We start from the raw sequence: 18,615 nt of genomic DNA on the forward strand, positions 1-18,615 counted from the left end.
TAGAGAAGCGCTTTAACCAACTAGGCTACGGTGACAGGACAACTATCCCCTTTTACAGCCGCTTGGACACACCGCTCTGAGACATCTGCGTTCAGTAAGCGCTGAACCTGCGCTCAGAGCAACTTGCCTCTTTTACATAGCAGCCCCGACACTGAGAAACGAAGAGAACTGGCTTCTATCTGGCATTCTCATGTCCAATGCGTTTGATATCTCCCAAGGGCGACAGAGTTCTTTTGCGACACTTCTTTTTTATTTCTGTAGCTTTGATAAAAAAACGAGAAATCGTGCAAGGGAAAAATGTCTTTTTTTTCATAGAGAAAACGTGCACCAGGAAATGTTGTGTTGAGAAGAAATGATTTAACATGATACGTGACCTAATTTATCGGAGCAATTGCTCAACCAGCAAGGTCTGGAGAGGTTGGAGAGTCTGGTGGATGTGATAATTATACGGTGTTGTGAAAGAAAACAGTCTTTCTTTGAATTCTCAGTCAATCGGAATTTCAGTGCAAAACATAAACCCCTTGTCTGATTTAAAGAGATTATATTTTAAAACTCATAAAAAATCAGAAAACACATGTTTCTCACTTTGAAATTTTAGACGGAGTGGTGCATTACTAGTAGCGACGCTGAGCACACTATGGGGAAATTCAGGGTATGTGAAATCCCAGCGGTTTAATAAACAACGCGTCTGATTTCGGATCATAAGATTGTAGGTTCGACTTCTACCTGGCTCGTGTAAATTTTATTCAAGCTCCTCAGTAATAGATGTATATTATGTAATGAACCGCACCTGAAAGCAAACGTTGGGTCTGTTTCCTTTGTTTTCCAGCATGAAATAGCAAATCGTTACAAAAAGCACCTGCTAATGTCCAATAACGGTTTTTTTTTTTTATTAAATTACATTTTCAGGCTTCAGGCACTTTTTAATAAAACAAAAGTGTCCGGAAACTCATTAACTTTCAGGTTTGCTTGAACCTGTATTAAAAAAAGTTATCTGAAACTTCCGGGATTCCATTATCTGATGTAGCTGTCTCTAAAGTTGGACGTGATGTTAAGCAGATGTGAACTGTGCCTTTTCTCTTCTTTTTTCCCTCTTCACTCCAATGCTGGAGACTGTAAGCCTCTGTGAGCGCTACACTGCGTGTCCTGTACTGCTCTATTTTGTTTAGATTATCTATGTGGTGTACAGATAGAACTCAACTGCATGGTGTGAATTCCGTGTTCAGGACCAGCAGAACCTGAAAAAGTAACAGCTGACCTCGACGTGATTTGAACACGCAGCCTTCTGATCTGGAGTCAGACGCGCTACCGTTGCGCCACGAAGTCACGGCTGTCCGTGCCTTTGAATTCCCCAAAGGAGACAAATCAGCTTCACAAAAAAAAATCTCATGTGAAGTGTGCAGCTCTTCCGAAGAGAGTCTCTTCTTACCACATTTTATTCTTCCTGCGCAGCTCTTGTGCAGGTGTTGTTCTCAATTACAGATCCAGGAACACTGATTGTTTTTTCTATTTTTTTAAATTAAGTACCCCATGGTGCAACGGTAGCACGTCTGACTCTAAATCCCCAAGTTCATTTTCAAAGTATATCGGAGTCAACTGATACTGATCAGGTTCTGCTGCTACTGAACCCGCAGTCTTCACCTTAAAGTTCAATTCCCCAAGCCTTTTGACCTTATATGTCCATCCCTTCTCGTCAAAACTCGTATTTTCACAGGGTACCCTTCAGAAATCGCAGTATAGAATGAAAAAACTCCAGTAGATCTCGGCCGCTGTTGGTGATTTTCCTTTTAAAATAAATGAATCTCTGGAAATTTTACGGAGTGTATCACTTTCACTGAGACCTAGAAGTGTTAAGCTGTACATGCGTCTATGTGGCTCAGTTGTTAACCAAAAGGGTGGTGGTTTGAGCCCTTCCAGGGACGCTACGAGCCTTTTAACGTACACACCCTCCTCACTTCATTTCTCCACGGCCGGTCTTGTACCGCTAACAAATACAGAGCCCGTAGGAGGCAGTAAGCTCGTACTAGACCTCGTGAAACCCGACTGCTGCTAGTTGAATTTGTAATTTAATTTATTTAAACTTTTCTTTTCTGTCACTGACTTTTAGCAGGAAAGTCTACATCATACGTTTTGTGTGCAATTTATAAATGTGGTTCTATATTTTCCTTTTTCGCGTAGGCGCTAGCATTGCAGATTTGAATGCGAAAGTACAAAAAATAGTCATGCTCCACTTTCTTGTGATAACGGTAAGTTTTCGGTCTCTTTGCTTAATCCTTTTCGCTCAAACACTACAACTATCAAATAGGCAAACGTATCAAACTGTTGGCTAATTTATCACAGCCAGTCTGTTTTGCTCCACGATGCGCTGTAGCGAACGTGGGGTTCGTGAGGCAATAACCAAGAGAAAGTTCTTGGGCAGCACACACACAACAACTTATTTACGGAGCTCCTGTAGCCTTTTTTTCAGTGAGCCAGCACTCAGGGAAGATACTTTTACAACCCGTTCGACAAGGGTTAAACACACAAGGGCAGTAAAATGTATGACATCACATGCACAGATCTGAATGAATGTTTAGGCTGTTGGAAAAAAAAAGTAAATACTCAAATAGCCCATTTGTTTTTTGCCATGGTTACAAACCGGGGTAAAGTTAGCTCGAAGTTCGAAAACGATTTTGGCACGCCTGTAGCGCTTTCACGAAACCTCTTAGAGTTGCGAGAATGCTTGTTTTGTGTATAAAATACATTGTGGATGCTTTCTCAGCCTTTACTTTTTCGATTTTATGACATTTTTTTGACCATGCACGAATATTCTTTTGTCCATATCTTCGCAATGGAAGCACAGAACGCCGTCAAACCAAATGCATTTTAAAGACCACGACTTGTGGATATTTCCACAGCCTTTACATCAAACTATCAGTGAGCTAATTATCTTTTTTTAAACCTCCGGTTTTTCATCGATGCGTAATTACGCACGAACTGGAACCCGGGTGACCGCTGTGTGCACACGTTCACAATGCGAGAAATACTGTTCAATACGGCTTCATGCGAAAAACCCGTATATGACCATAGGAAGCAGAACAGCGCAGTCTCCCATTACCCAGACTGTAAGCACGGGAATAAAGCTTTGTTTGATTTCTGAAACCCTTCCTTTACGCCCTGTTTTCATTCAGGTAAGGGTCAACTATATTCACAATACTACTGACAGCAGGAAGATTAAAATATTCTTTTCTCAGCAGCTTATTAAAAACAGCTCCCATGATGTTCAAACCGATTTTTTACACAGAACACTGACACAGCTTTGCATTCTGAATCTCTTTATCTCATGCTTTTATTTAATATGGCACAATGCACTGGGATAGGGGTATTCTGTTCACAAACCAATAGCATTTAAACCACAGCACCCACAATGCAGCAAGTGTTTTGCACACTAAGCAGGTCCTCTGACTTTTCCCAGCTTTGTTTTGGGTTGTGGAACCTTTCTTTATATTTTTTAGGATTTTCTGAAGATAACACTACAGGTAATACACTGGGATAGGTGGGTCATCTTCATGGCTCAATAGCATTTCAAATACAGCACCCACACTGTTGAAACCAAGTGTTTTACACACCAGACAGGCCCCCTAACTTTATATAACCTTGCTGTGGCTGTGGCTCCTTTCTTTATTTTGTAATGAGTTTCTGAAGATAACACTACAGGTAATACACTGGGACAGGTGGGTCGTCTTCATGGCTCAATAGCATTTCAAATACAGCACCCACTCTGCTGAAACCAAGTGTTTTACACACCAGACAGGCCCCAGAACCTCGTACAACCTTACTGTGGCTGTGGCTCCTTTCTTTATTTTGTAATGAGTTTCTGAAGATAACACTACAGGTAATACACTGGGAGATTTCGTGAAAGCGCTACAGGCGTGCCAAAATCGTTTTCAAACTTCGAGCTAACTTTACCCCGGTGAAAAACCCAAAAGTTCGTTTCTACCAGCAAGAGAACTAAAATCTGCAGTGTTCTGCTCGCTTTGAGTCCGTCAAGCACTCATCTCTCGTCGCCATAAATGTTGTGTATCTTAATAAAGAGACGTTTTAATATTATTTTAACTATTTTGTTAACTACACAGATCATGCCCTTACACCTTATATTCCTGCTTTCTACTCTCGTTCTGTTGTCTCGCGATGTCTACTCACTAAACTACATTTAGCATGACTTCTTGTTGCAGTTGAGCTCAAAGCTGGAGATGATCTCCATATTCTACCGCACTAACTAGTCCGAAACGTAGTACACAGTACACACTTTTTAAGTGAAGTCAGGTTGTTAAAAAATTAAACCAGCGCCCTGTCACAGAAACGTACCCCAGTCTCCCGCGCAACAAGCGGGGGTACTCAGCACTATACTGTACTAACGAGGAGCGCTTGTCTGCAGCTGAGCGTCAGCTCTGTTTGCTGTCGGCAGTCATTTCCTCATTTCCAAAGACTTTTTCACCTGCTCTCAACTTTTAAAGACGGTCATAAACGCTCAAGAAGTAATTAATGTCAGTTGGAAGTCTGTTTCTGTTGTCTCAGCTCTTGATAAAGACAAGCCGTGCGTGGGAGACTCCCTCCCTGAAGACGTTTGCCGTCACCCTGCGAGGGAGAAGAGCCATCAATCACCAAAGCAACCACTGAGACAGTTAACATTAAACACGTGAAATGCGAGATGTTGTGATTTTTTCCCCCGCTTAAGGCTTCTATCGTTTCTACTCTAACGAGAAAGACCTCTTTATTAGAAGTGAGATTTTAACAAACGTCTCCAGGGGTAACTGCGACCTGAACGCAACGCCATCTTGCCCGTGGCACTTATAATGAAGTATATATTTTATTTCTTTCTACTCGTTGATAAGAAAAAAAGTGAAATCATGTAATTAGGGATATGTCTTTTTTTCATGGGGAAAACGGGAAAACGAAAACCCGAGCAAATGTAAAGTTTAGAGCAGCGCTCAATAAAAATGATCAGAACCCGAAAGCGCTTCTTATGCGGATCAGTATATTCCGATACCACTGGTTCTGCAGAAGAAATAAGAAAAGCCGAACTCAAAGCAGAAACGTGTTGCCATTACGGGTACTCTGTCTGCAGCTGCTTTAAGATCTACTCACACCGCGATGCCATTAAGGCTACCTAGTTAAAAAAAAACATCGTCACCTTTTTAAACGTGATTATTAGACACCCGTTAAATCTCAACCGAGGTTTCTTGAGAGATCGTTCAGCGAGCGAGTAATAAAAAACTACTTCGCTTCCAACCTCTGCTGTCACTGTAAACTCGGACGTGATGTTCTGCAGATGTGCAGTGTGCCTTTCCTCTTGTCGTATTCAAGAGTACTCACTGTGTGAGCCTCTCACTGCGTGTCCTGTACTCTACTGTGATTTAATTTAGATAATGACGTGGAGTAGAGTGACAAGATCTACTTGAACATTTTCGGTTTGTGAAATGAAACACTAAATACACTACTGTAAATACAAGTAATGGACATTTAAAATAACCACAGTACAGCTAGAAGAGTGAAAGATAAAAGACTATTTAGAATGACATTCACAATAGATTTAAGAATAGCACATCAGCCCGAACAGGGACTTGAACCCTGGGCCCTCAGATTAGAAGTCTGATGCTCTACCGACTGAGCTATCCAGGCTCTGAAAGAAAGGCAACACTGTCGGGATCCTCGCAAGTCACGTGTACCATTCCCAGTAGAATGAGTGAGAAATACAGCATGACATGGGTAGTTAAGGGGCTCCCACAGTCCATCTTTCCTCACATTACTGATTTTTTTCAATAGCATTTTGACCTTTTTTCACATTCAGATTTTTTTCACATTTAATAAAATCTTTTAATCAACAACATTAAAAAGAAAACAAATGGAACATTTTTTGGAACAATAATTAAAAAAAAAACTTTCAATGCCTTGGTTGTATACGTGTGCACACCCTTTATAAAGGGAGTTGCAACAGTGCTGAAATTTAAAGAGCATTTCTGTAGAGAAAACAACCTTGATGTTAAGCTTAGGGAGCCTGTCTTTTAGAAATTCTATTTCTTAACACCTTGCACAGCCTCCCGCCAGACTAACAAATATTGTTTTGGAGAAATTGACTCACACACCGGAAGACACTAACGTTTATTTACGTTAGAGCATGTGAATAACAGTTTAACCGAAAAAGGTTGTAATTGTGATTTTGTTAAAATTCAATAAATCGTCTATCAACAGAATTCATTTAGAAATTGTTTTATTTCATAAACTATAAGACAATTAAGAGAGTTTATAGGTCATATCCGTCGCTTATGTTCTTTTAACTCTAGCGTTCAGGATCCAAACCCAGGTGCGGACGATTGTGTTTCTTGAATCTCTTGTAATAATCAAAAGTCGATGTGTAGTCCTTCAGTACTTTCTCGAGTTGTGCCATGGATATTTTATACGATCAATACTTGTCATGCTCTTTTGCATTTTCCTTAACAAACGGAAAAAGTTCAAGGTGTGTTTACGGCTGTGCTTCACATCTACACGAGAGCAGTACAGGACACGGAGTGAGGAGTTCGTGAAGCTTTCAGTTTAGTGCTGAGTTCAGAAGGAGGATTCGCTCGCTGAATGATCAATCAAGAAATCCCGGGTGAGATTCAACAGGTGTTTTCTGCAACAGCCACGACAAGTGTGAAGCAATCTCTGGATTTCCTGACTTTAAACTAAATTATTAGTTCAAATAATTTAGGATTTAACAGAACTTAAAGAGGTACATTTAAAATAGCAGCGCAACCCTGCAGCACGTCGAGTTTAATTGTGTAAACTGCATTTAATTGTGTAAACCTGGCTCTCTCTGAACACGAGCAAAGAGTTCTCACTCAACAGAAGATTGGGATGCGAGTACTCTAATATAAAAGCACCTGGAGATACCAGGGATTGAACCCGAGACCTCATACATGCGAAGCATGCGCTCTACCACTGAGCTACATCCCCGATGATAAAGTTTATGGAACAGACTTAGAGATGTGCAAATGCTCACTGATCACACCACTCACGAAGAATGCCTGCAGTTTCCCACTTTCGCGTTTCTTCTACTACAGAGTAAATTCATAGGAATGAAGAAATAAGGAAGGAAAAATAATCGCATCGAAGCTTCAAGAGACTGGGCACAAATTAATCTGTTATTTTTGTATCCAGTTACATGGGCGACGGTGGTTGATTCCCAGACGGGGGAGTGCTTTTTTTCTACCTCCTTACTCGACTGTCTTTCAATTCTATTTTATTTGAAAGCTTTTTGCATCTTTTAAGTGCTCTTGATTAAACTATCCATAGAAAAACAGCAGTACTGATGATTTAACGCAAAAGGGTGAAACAACGCCCCAACCACAGGAATGGTAACAGGAAGGATCGTGTTCTTATTTAATATGTCCTTTTGAGATGTCTTGTCAATGCTCACAGGCGGTAGAGCTGAATAATTTACTTTTAGTGGTGTTTTTAAACAAAGATGGAACACGTTCTTTCTATACCAGGAGAAAAGGAGCAGACTTTACCTTTAAGTGGCAAAAATGACACCTTATCAAAGCTAATATTAATTAAAATGATATCACAACAAAGGATTTGAGCCTTGAGCTTTCATTGGACGTCTGTGTCTCCATAACTTTGCAGGTGAGAGAGAGGATTGTGATAATTTGTAGGTGCTTCTCGGAAGTGCGTTGGTGGTACAGGCACCTTCCAAATAATTGAGTCAGGTTTGAATCCCAGCCAGTGCAAACCCAAATCTTTTCAAGATAATCTGTGGTCCGCTAACACATCTTTTGAAACACTACAACAGGTAACACCCCGTGTGAAACATCGTGAGCATCTGTTAAACCTCTCTACCTACCCGTTCCTCACAGAGACATGACGAGGGTCTAAAGGGACATTTTGAGCCGTAGAAACATTTTATCATTCTGTACTTTCCTGTGCGGTCAGGCCAGTTCCACTTTAACTGCGCCCGACAACGGAGGTCGTTTTGAAAACAACGAGAGTAAAGGGACACTGCACGTCTGCAGAACATCACGTCCGAGTTTAAGGACAGCAAGAGATTGGAAGCTAGGGAGTTTCGGGTCTGTGTTTTTATTATAGGTTCAAGAAAATCTGAAGACCTTTTCAAGAAGTATTTCAGAATCCCAGTCAAATCCAGTACAAATGCCGCATAGATCTGCATTGTACAATTAGTTTGTACTGTTTGTCCATTGAATCAAACATGCCTTATGAAGCATTTCTAAAACAGGAGAGATCGTTAGGGAATGCGTCTTCCTGTAAAAATAAAATGACTTCAAGGGCACTATAAGCAGAGGTGCTCTACAGGAAAAACTATAGCCAGAGATGCCAAAGAGGTCGAGATTTCACCACATGAGAGAAAGCATCTCAGAAAATGAAGTTGCGGTCGTTTCCACGCGTTATAAAACCACTAGGTCAAACAACAAGAGCTGAAGAGCCGCTGTTGAGAGTAACACGGCCGAGCGCTCTAAGGAGCTGGCTTAAACCTCCAGTCTCTTCAGGAGCATCTGTTGGAGTCGCACTGCTACAGCGCATCTCCTTGTTAAGTATCCCTTTTATCGTTGTTGCTGCCTCCAGGCGATGTAAACCAGGTTCAGAAAAAAATAATTTGAACAATATTATTCTCCTGTTTATTTGAAGGCGCGGTGGCCAAGTGGTAAGGCGTCGTTTTCGTAAACCGAAGATCGTGGGTTCAATCCCCACCCGCACCTGTTTCGTTTGTCTCCGCTTACCTTTAGTTTCAAAGTCTTCAAAAAAAATGTAGGAGTCTCAATAGTAAGAGAGCATAACTGTCGCCAGTGATTAGTATTCATGCTTATCCTGCCTTGTTTTTTAGTCGACAAAGCTTGTCTCTCTTCACACCCATCTTCCAAATGATCGCCTCAGCATTGGGAAGGAACCTACGCTTGGTACAGTCCCCGACTCCATGGTCTGATCACAAACAGATCGGGTGAGCTGTCAGTCCAGGTTGGAAGTAACGTTCGAAAGCACTAAAAATCTGACTTAGGAACGAGAAGACCATGTTTTTTTATACGAGTAAACGATAAAATAATATACTGCCTGCAAGACTATGTCAAGTTCAAGTTCAAATTCAAGTTAAAAGTTCAAGTTCAAGTTTATAGTCATTATACTCATACGCAGGTATATGGAATAACGAAATGGTATTTAGCTAGCTCTCGGACATAAGTAGTACAAAGAAAAAAACACAACAACAATACAATTGTATAACAAAAGAAAGAGACAACAGCCGATGTGCAAAAAACAACAACAGGCAGTGTGCAAAACAACAAAAAGGTAACAGGTTATGTGCAAAAACATGCATCAAAAGAATGAAATAAAGGGATAGAAATGATGGGGAGTGAGCTTTTGACATGTATGGTAGAGGTAGATTTTCAATGTGTGTTTGGGTTTTTGGTAAGAAAGAAGGCACTGTGAGGTTCAGATCCTAGGTGAGAGGTGAGGAGAGAGTGAGAGAGGCTGGGAGTTTAATAGTTTGATAGTGCGGGGGTAAAAACTGTTTCTGAGTCTGGTAGTCCGGACCCGAATGCTCCGGTACCGTTTTCCATGTCATGCTTAACGCCACAAATTGTGTTCGTCCATTCGTATCAATTGTTCTAAAGTTACGGAAAATCGCATACGACTGGTGCAATCAGCACACATTTTTTCAGGATAGTCAAGCAGTTTAAAACAGCAAATTCCCAGTTTCGTGTCTTTTAAGCTTTGTTTCGCTCTCCAAATAGAGGCAGGGGTTCAAATCCCACTCCCGACAATTAGGCGTTTTACCCTGTCTTTTTTACCTGCCTTTACACTGTTTCAGTCTTCTTGTGTTCGCTTGACAATCACAGTACGAGGAAAACGGAGAAACTGCTTCGCAAGAACATAACGGACAGAAAAAAGCTTTGTAAACACGTGAATGTGATTAGTAGCAGTAAGGTACCTGTATGTATTCAAATGTTTAAGGCTGATTTATAAAAGCAGCAGAAGAAAGGTGCAGCACAATGCAATTTGTGAGAATACGCGGGTTTTTATGCTGCTTGGACTTCTTTCAAGCCTATGAAGTGACCCCCGTTTTATTTTCATTTTCAAACTTCAGAACCGAATAACAAAGAGGTTTCATGTGTGACAGCATTCCGTTGCAAATACCGTTTCCACGATGTATTCAGCGACGGGAACGAAATATTTTAGTGCTGGCTCAAATGCGAAGAATTTCAGAAAAACCTGGAAAAGCAACGCTTGCAGTAAATGACAAATTTAAAGCGTGTAGTCAGCATGAACAGAACAACGCAATGCTCTGTAAAAACGATCTGAAGCCGCAATTACTCTTTTATCTCGGGCAGTTCATTCCGGTACGATGTTTCTGCAGAATAAATGAAATGCCGAACTCCAAACATGTTGTTGCCATTATTGTTACTCCTGCTTCTGTAGTTTTAAGCTTTAATCAGTGGTATGTAATGTTGTAAAGGGGCTGGACTACTTTGTTCAGTCCAAATTACATTATCTGAATTTATGCTTTTTTAATATAAGCATTAACAACACAATGCGTGTTCAAAAACCCTTACTTATTAACTTAAGAAGCGGCAGTGTTTTGACATAGTGTGGTATTCGAATAGTAAATGCTGAAGTGTTTAATACTTGCTTGTGAGCCTTAGATAAATTGCCTGCTGCAATTTCAGCAAGCGGAGTTCTGCTCAGCTGCCTGTAGTATACATTGCTGATTCCTTTTGTGAGGGCACGGGCAATCTTTCAACGATAAGGCTGGCGTGCCTGTCGAAATTTTGTTTCCCTTTCACTGTGTTGTATTTGCCCTACTCCTACAACATCAATTGTGATGTCATCATTGCCCATTGGTTTGTGTCTTGTTGTTATTATGTATTTTACATTACAGGAACTGTAATGTAAAAGGTACTGAAGGTAGGAACTGAAAGTACAGACTGCTTTAATCATTAGAATTCTCTTTCCTGATGTATTGGTATTTGAAGGCTATTGACAGCAAGGATTTATCTTCCTGAACTTGCTATATAAGATATGGGTCCATGGTTATCTTAGTTTAGATGTACCTTTAAGAAGTGGTAATTTTCTCCATTGTTCAGCCTTTAGACATACTTTGAAAGTTTTAGGCACAGACATAATCTTTCTTAATCCCCTTTTATCCTGAGGTGATGTCCCAGACGAGCTTGCCCCCTGGGAATATTCACTGTGTTCTTCAGGCTTTTTTCTGATTCTACACAGATTTTGTCTCCCTCTAACATGTCACCACTGTCTGTGCTGCCTGTGCATATTAGCATATCTTCTAATGAACTTCTGAGCTCTGTGTCGCCTTCCAAACTACATCCCTCACATTGACTTGAAATATTGACTATAGATTGTGTACTGTCATCTGGTTTGGAATCCCTACCAATACTCACCCCCTTCTGCGCACTAAGCACTTGGGTTCTTACTTTTTATCTATCTTCATGCCAAATCACTGATAACCATTTCCTGTTGCTGGAGCAATCCTCTCCAAGGACTCTGTTTGACAGTGTTGACCACATATTGTCATGCCACCTAATTTCTTTTTTCTATCTTAGAAAACTTCAGAAATTCTTTGATCACATTCCCTACTCCTCCAACCCTTGACCACACTTCTGGCCTCCTACACCTCTGTCCTTCTTTAACATGTGGCATTGCCAACAATCTGTAAAATAGGAAACACAGCTGAATGAAGTGGAAACATAAGTGAAATTCAACTCCCACTGGATGTTAATAGTGTAGGAGTGCGACAGATGTACAAGTCCATTAAATGTTTTTATTTCTGTGCTTAATTTTACGGGCCCTATATTTTGATATAGCATCAATCACAAAACAGCATTCTGTCACTGTCACAACCACCGGGGATCAACTCACAAAAGAACTAACCAGTACCAGCAGCGGGTTAATAATAACATGTGTTAATCCATCAGCACACGCTCTGCAGCACTTTTTTAACCATCCAAACCCGCTTCCCGCTGCTCGGTATTGAGTCTTCTCTTTGAGAGCTCTACCTTGCGTTTACTCTGAATCTCGCTTACTGGTTACTGAACTCCCTTTTGCCTCTCGACCTTGGACCTCACCTGACGTTCTGGATTGTTTGACTGTCTCAATAACTACTGGCTCCTGCATCTGCACAGGATCTGCATACCTTTTCACTGAGGATTCCTGATAGTCACCACGTAAACAAAACTAGAAAAGAACTATGTGTTTCTTAAACTTACCCCCAAATTTAAAAAAAGTCAACATATCTGGGTTGTGTGTGCAAGATTTTTAAAAACTGCAAAGTTTGTGTGGGTATGATTGTAAAAAATCAAATCATAACTGAAGAAGGCTCCATGGTCAAAACATTGTGTTTTCTTTCTTCTTTTTTCAGCATGGAATAAACCTATTACGTGTTCCTTGGAGATTACCATTTGCCAATAAGATATGATCACTGTATTGACCATATACAATTTCTTGCATTAGGAATTCCTATTTTGCATACCTCAGCTTGCTCTCCATGAACACACAGACAGGGAGTGAAGCTGGGGGTCAGAGCGCAGGGTCAGCCATTTATACGGCACCCCTGGAGCAGTTGGGGTTAAGGGCCTTGTTCAGAAGCCCAACGGAGTAGGACTCCTCTGCCGACCGTGGGATGTAAACCAGCAACCTTCCAGGCACAGTTGCAGATCCTTAGCCACAGAGCCACCGCTCCACCTAATGTGCCAATTCTTTAAAAAGTCCAAAAAAATGCAAATTTATTTTTAAAAATAGCTGTTGTAAATAACATCAGTGGCTATTGAAGAGTACATACAAAACAGAGACAAGTTAATAAACTTGGAATGACTACTTACAGCTCTGGAAAGACCGAAGATAGTGTTTCCGGTTGTTAAGGATCAAGTAATAGATTTATTCCATGCTGAAAAAAAGAGAGAAAACGTTTCAGCCGTGGAGCCTTCTTCAGGTGTGAGAGAGACAAGGCAGTAGGCAAAGGTAATATAGTGGGAGAACAAAGGCTGGGAGGGAGGAGTGGTGAGAGGGAGGAGCAGGGGACAGAAAGAGAGGCCGATCAAGAGATGTGAAGTCAGAATAGGTGTTGAGAGGTGTGAAATGAAACTACCAATGAATGGAGAAAATTTAGTAGAACAGTCTGTCGTTTAGAGAAGGGGGAGGTGTGATCCTAGCTGCAGGATAAGTTTGGTTTCGGTAGTCTTTCTAATGTATGAGTTTAGAAAACCATTTTTGAGAAAACAGATGGAGAGATTGTAGTGGTCGTGGCCATCAGAGGTGAAATGAGAAACAATGGGCTTGGAGAGATCTTTAATCTTCACAGCCCTGACATGTTCTCTGAAGCGGTCTCCAAGTCTCCTTCATGTTTCTCCAATGTAGAGAGAAACTGGGTATTTACTACAAGAGATACAGTAAATAAGGTTGCTGGAGGTACAAGATGCCATCTGGGTGATCCAGAATTGTCCTGAGGGGCCTTGAATGAGTGTGGTGTTGGATGTGTACTTGCATGTGATACAGTGAGCTCTGTTGCAAGGGAAAGTAGCTGGTGTGGATGGTTGCTGAGGGTGGTCAAGGGAGCTGTGAACAAGAAGGTTGCGCAGATTAGGTGATCAGCGATATGAGATGATGGGGCGGTCAGAAAAGAGGGCCCCAATGGAGGGATCATCGTGTAGGATGGAAAAGTTGTCGTTTACAGTCCTGGGGATAGGAAGTGTGTTAGGGTGGTACCAAAGGAATGCGGTTGTTACTGCAGGAGTTCCTGATTCGGTTGATGGTCCGAGGGGTGTTTTTGGCTCGGACAAGGGCCCCGTCAATAACATTGCTGGGGTATCCTCTGTTGATCAAAAGGGAGTACATTTTGAGGGCTTGGTTCTCAAAGTCAATGTCGTCCCTGCATAGTCATTGTAGCCGAAGGAACTGTGAAAAAGGGAGAGAGTTTTTAGTATGTTTGGGGTGAAATTAGTTATACAAGAGATAGCTGTGTGAATCCATGGGTTTGCAATAAACTGAAGTGGAGAGTCTGGGGTAGTTGATGTCTAGATCGGAAGAGTAGTGGAATATATGTTAACCGTATATTTGAGGGACGGGTGGAAGTTGGTGAAATGGTGCAGGAAGCACTTAAGCTGATCGTCGGAGCATATGGCGGCACCGACGCAGTCATCAATATATCACTTGTAGAGGTCAGGGACATAGCCAGTGTAGGAAGCGAATAAGCATTCTTCTACCCAGCCAACAAAGAGATTGGCATAGCTGGGTCCCATTCTGGTGCCCATGGCAACTCCACTCACCTGTTGTTAAAAAAGATTGAAGGAGAATGCGTTCAGTGTGAGAACCAATGTTTCTGGTTATTGTCCTTTAATTGATCTGCCACCAAAACATTAATCCTCAACAGTCAAACAAGTCCATGTGATGAAAACCCTTATGCTCTTTAATGTTTTTTTATGGATTGTGCATCTGTACTAATTCCCCCCCCCCCCCCACTCATCAGCTTTTGGATGACAGATTCTGACCACTGTATAAGATCAGAAGCAGTTGAAGAAAAGGGCTCTTTTCTGCTTATTTAACACACTCCTAATGCAAACACATTATGAGTACAATGGAAAGGTTGCACCCAATGGGATCAAGCAATGTAAAACATATGTTCAGGGGACAGGAAAGTTGTTTTAAGTTGTTTTATTGTTTTAGAGATGAATGGTATTCATGAAACAAATAATATTGCAAAAAACTTTGCCAAAAGTCACAACCCATTTAACATTCATCAGACATTCATCAGACAGGTTGAATCAGTTGGATATCTCTTAGATTCAAAATGCACTCAACGGCTGTATAATGCAAGCTCAAGAGTCAAAAGAACAGTAGTGAACTACAATCTTACAATAATAAACAGCCATTTGATCTTGTGAATGATCTATCATACACCCTTGAAATGATGTTACAGATTTGGAAGTTTGTCCAGCTTGTAACTCCTTTCTAACTCCATGAGACACACAGACAGGGAGAGAAGCTGGGGGTCAGAGCGCAGGGTCAGCCACTGTGCTCTTGTGCCAAACAGGTCATACAAAGACTGCCATTCCTTATATCTTTCCCTGAACCTCTGCGTCACTTCCTCACCTTCCAAAAGCAAAATATCGAGCTTCCACACACCCTTCCCCACAGTAACAGCTGTTGGAATAGATAGTTAGGCCTGTGGTCTTGCAAGTAAAATCACGTATCAAAACAAAATGTGTGAGGCTTGGGTCCCATGAGACTAGTGCCATGTGAAACCTGCCCTCCCCTGACTATGAAGTTTGAAGCCATCTTTCAGTTTAAAATCTTTACATAATGTTTGCAATAATATTGATGATTTATCAAATTGGACCCGTCTCTAGCCCCTCATTCTGCCTTCTCTTTCTAAAAGAGAATTCAAATCCCATCCCAATCAATTTACTCAGTTCCTGAATTAGGACATATCTGTCATGTGAGCAACTCAGACAATATATATTTAAGAGTTTAAATTAGACATTCATGAAACCCAGATACACCACCAGTGCTCTCCCTGGTTTCATTACAAGGTGTTGACGTACCTCTATCATCTTATTTTTAATTAGAACAGCTATACCATCAGATTTATTTTCTTTGGACCCACTCCAGATTGATGGGCCCAATGTCCACAGTTCTTCCGTATCCTTATAGCAGTTTTTAAAGGGTAACCCCCACTCCTGTAACAACACAATATCAGCATTTACCTTCCTCACAAATGATAGTATAGTCCTTGCCCTTAACTTAGAGCGAATGCTTCTCACATTTATTGACACAATATTAAGAGCCATACTTAAAGTAGGACCAGGGGAGACTAAAAGCTCTGGCTACAATCATTCAGTAGGTGACACCTACTATACAGCCCCCCCCCCCCCCCTTTTGCTTTAATTGTCTCCTCCTCTACCAACCCCACAATCCATAGGATATTTCACCACCTGCCCTCCTTGAGTCTTTGGTTCTAAAGCTTGGTCAGTAAGATCACATATATTGGAGACATCTAAACCCATGGGAGAACCTACCTGAGGACTTGGAAAATGATCTTCCCTCACTCTTCTGCTCTGAGTTCAATCATTTTCTAAATCCAATGTCTCTTTTAGACTGCACCCTCTGTTCTGTACATTTCATTTGAGCACTTTCAGTCTCCACAGGTGGCAGGCTATTGGAAGAGCATTGGTCTTCCCAGTTTTGTTCTATTTGCAAAGGAATTTGGACAGTCTTTAAACACATGACCTTCACACTCACAGAGATTACATTTCCTCACGCTTGTACATTCAGTATATGCATGTCCAATTTCCTTGCACTTACCACACACCACCTTTGTACAGGCATCCACAAAGTGACCCATCTCCCCACATCCCCTGCACGGTTTTGGCTGCCCTTGGTAGAACACAAGGCCTCTATTTTCACCTAATCCAATCAAAGAAGGAATGTGTTTAAATCCACCATAACCATTTTTTGTCTTCATGCAATGAAACAGGTACTCTCCATGCACAGTTCCAGATGCCATCATCATCCAAGACTTTCTGAAGCTCACCTTTCACTAAACAATACTTAGACAACCATGTCACAACATCTTCCTTCATCACCATCTCATTAAACATGCAAACAATCACAGTCCTATTAATTAATAATAATTGCTTACACTTATATAGCGCTTTCTGGACACTCCACTCAAAGCGCTTTACAGGTAATGGGGACTCCCCTCCACCACCACCAATGTGCAGCATCCACCTGGATGATGCGTTGGCAGCCATAGTGCACCAGAACGCTCACCACACATCAGCTATCAGTGGGGAGGAGAGCAGAGTAATGTAGCCAATTCATAGAGGGGGATTATTAGGAGGCCATGATTGGTAAGGGCCAATGGGAAATTTGGTCAGGATGCCGGGGTTATACCCCTACTCTTTTCAAGAAACGCCGTGGGATTTTTAATGACCACAGAGAGTCAGGACCTCGGTTTTACATCTCATCCGAAGGACGGCGCTTGTTTACAGTATAGTGTCCCCGTCACTATACTGGGGCATTAGGACCCACACAGACCACAGGGTGAGCGCCCCCTGCTGGCCCCACTAACACCTCTTCCAGCAGCAACCTTGGTTTTTCCCAGGAGGTCTCCCATCCAGGTACTGACCAGGCTCACACCACATTAGAAAGATCCATCAGCTTCTGCCATTCAAACATTCTAATCAGGCCCACATCTTTTTTTCTCCTCTATTTTCATCCAAAATTGTTCCAGTAACTTTGCCGATTGAAACTAATGTCAAAACCAATTCCCTTCAGCAAAGTGATTAGGCATTTGACATCTAATGCCTTAATCCTTTCTGTAACACCTTCCTTGAGAAGTCCAACCGTGAAATATCACCTGAGTGAGCCGAAACCTCACCACCCTTATACACCAAACGTGCGCAAAAGTAACGGCGCATGCCGACTCTACAGGCCGCCATGGCCGTTACAAATGTGTCAAAAGCAAACTAAACCTAAACCGAAACCTCTTCTGTGCACCAAAGCCCCCGAAACCCTATTCCCTTAATCTTACACTTATACAAAAACTCCACTCCCGACTTCTGGGTTTAACCCTTTACATCTCCAACACTGGTTAGAGACTCAGTGTGTCCCAGGCTCAGCAGTTATATAGGACAGGACTTAGCGAGCTGCAGGTGAAACTCGTTGTTCTGCGCTCCCCGTGCGGAATGCGTATCTCCTCCCTCCAGACTCATCAAACTCCCTTTACTGTCTTCATACAGTACATCCCTCTTAAATCCTAGAAACACAGAAACTCTGGGGCGTTTCTGTGAGTCAGTACTGGGTTTCTCTGTTCGAGGTTACAAGCAGAAACAATAAAAGCGCTGAAAGCAGGAAGTTATTTCTGCTCGTAGGCATAAACATATACAAATAAATTTTCTGATTCCTAAAACCTAATAAAATCCATGTAAGTCTCCTTTTCGTCCCCAATGCACATAACTGAATATAAACCAGTCACGTTCAGCTACTTTTCTGATGTATATGAATACACTAGTTCTGGCGCAGCTGTTACAACAAAGATACTTAAGAACTTTTTTTTCATACGAGCTCTTGCCGTTTTTAAATTGAATATTTTTTTCATTTAAGTAAATCACACGAAACACCAGCAACACTCATCGTAAGCATCTGACCAATCACTTTCCTGAATTTTAAACCCATTTAGTATTTATTTTAACTTGTTTTATTTTTTTTTAATTTTACACACCTGTTTTAAGTATTCATGCCATTTTTAGCATATTGTAGTTTTACAGATTTTTTTCAAACATTTTATTTTTTAAATCATATCAACCCATTGTAACTTCCCATTGATAATTCCTGAGCTATATAACTGTGTATTATTTCTTTTTACCTTGTTTTAATTTTTTCATTATTTAATAGAGCTTTTTAATATATTGTGAGCATTTTAGTGTCATTTTAAAATAGGACTATCAATGCTCCTGACTTTTAAACCTGTATTTATTCTGACATTATTCTCTCCACCTGCAGATGAGGGATTTATTTGATTTTAAATTTGTTGATTTTGGGGGAAAATGTACATTCATTTCCTTGTATGTA

At 41.2% G+C, this 18,615-nt stretch overlaps 1 protein-coding gene and 4 non-coding genes across 5 annotated transcripts in view; 2 read left to right on the forward strand and 3 right to left on the reverse strand.

Annotated features, from left to right (window-relative positions):
- Nucleotides 1-18,615, forward strand: part of LOC138242514 (zinc finger protein 135-like) — a 446,217-nt gene that overhangs the window by 402,090 nt on the left and 25,512 nt on the right. The gene's annotated exons all lie outside the window — the stretch shown is intronic.
- trnaw-cca (transfer RNA tryptophan (anticodon CCA)) lies at nucleotides 1,255-1,326 on the reverse strand. Its single transcript has one exon. It is a non-coding gene; the product is annotated as a tRNA-Trp (tRNA).
- Nucleotides 5,589-5,661, reverse strand: trnar-ucu (transfer RNA arginine (anticodon UCU)). Its single transcript has one exon. It is a non-coding gene; the product is annotated as a tRNA-Arg (tRNA).
- trnaa-cgc (transfer RNA alanine (anticodon CGC)) lies at nucleotides 6,904-6,975 on the reverse strand. The gene has a single exon. It is a non-coding gene; the product is annotated as a tRNA-Ala (tRNA).
- On the forward strand, nucleotides 8,664-8,735 carry trnat-cgu (transfer RNA threonine (anticodon CGU)). The gene has a single exon. It is a non-coding gene; the product is annotated as a tRNA-Thr (tRNA).

The sequence above is a fragment of the Lepisosteus oculatus genome, chromosome 14, assembly GCF_040954835.1.
Source record: "Lepisosteus oculatus isolate fLepOcu1 chromosome 14, fLepOcu1.hap2, whole genome shotgun sequence".
NCBI classification, from domain to species: Eukaryota; Metazoa; Chordata; class Actinopteri; order Semionotiformes; family Lepisosteidae; genus Lepisosteus; species Lepisosteus oculatus.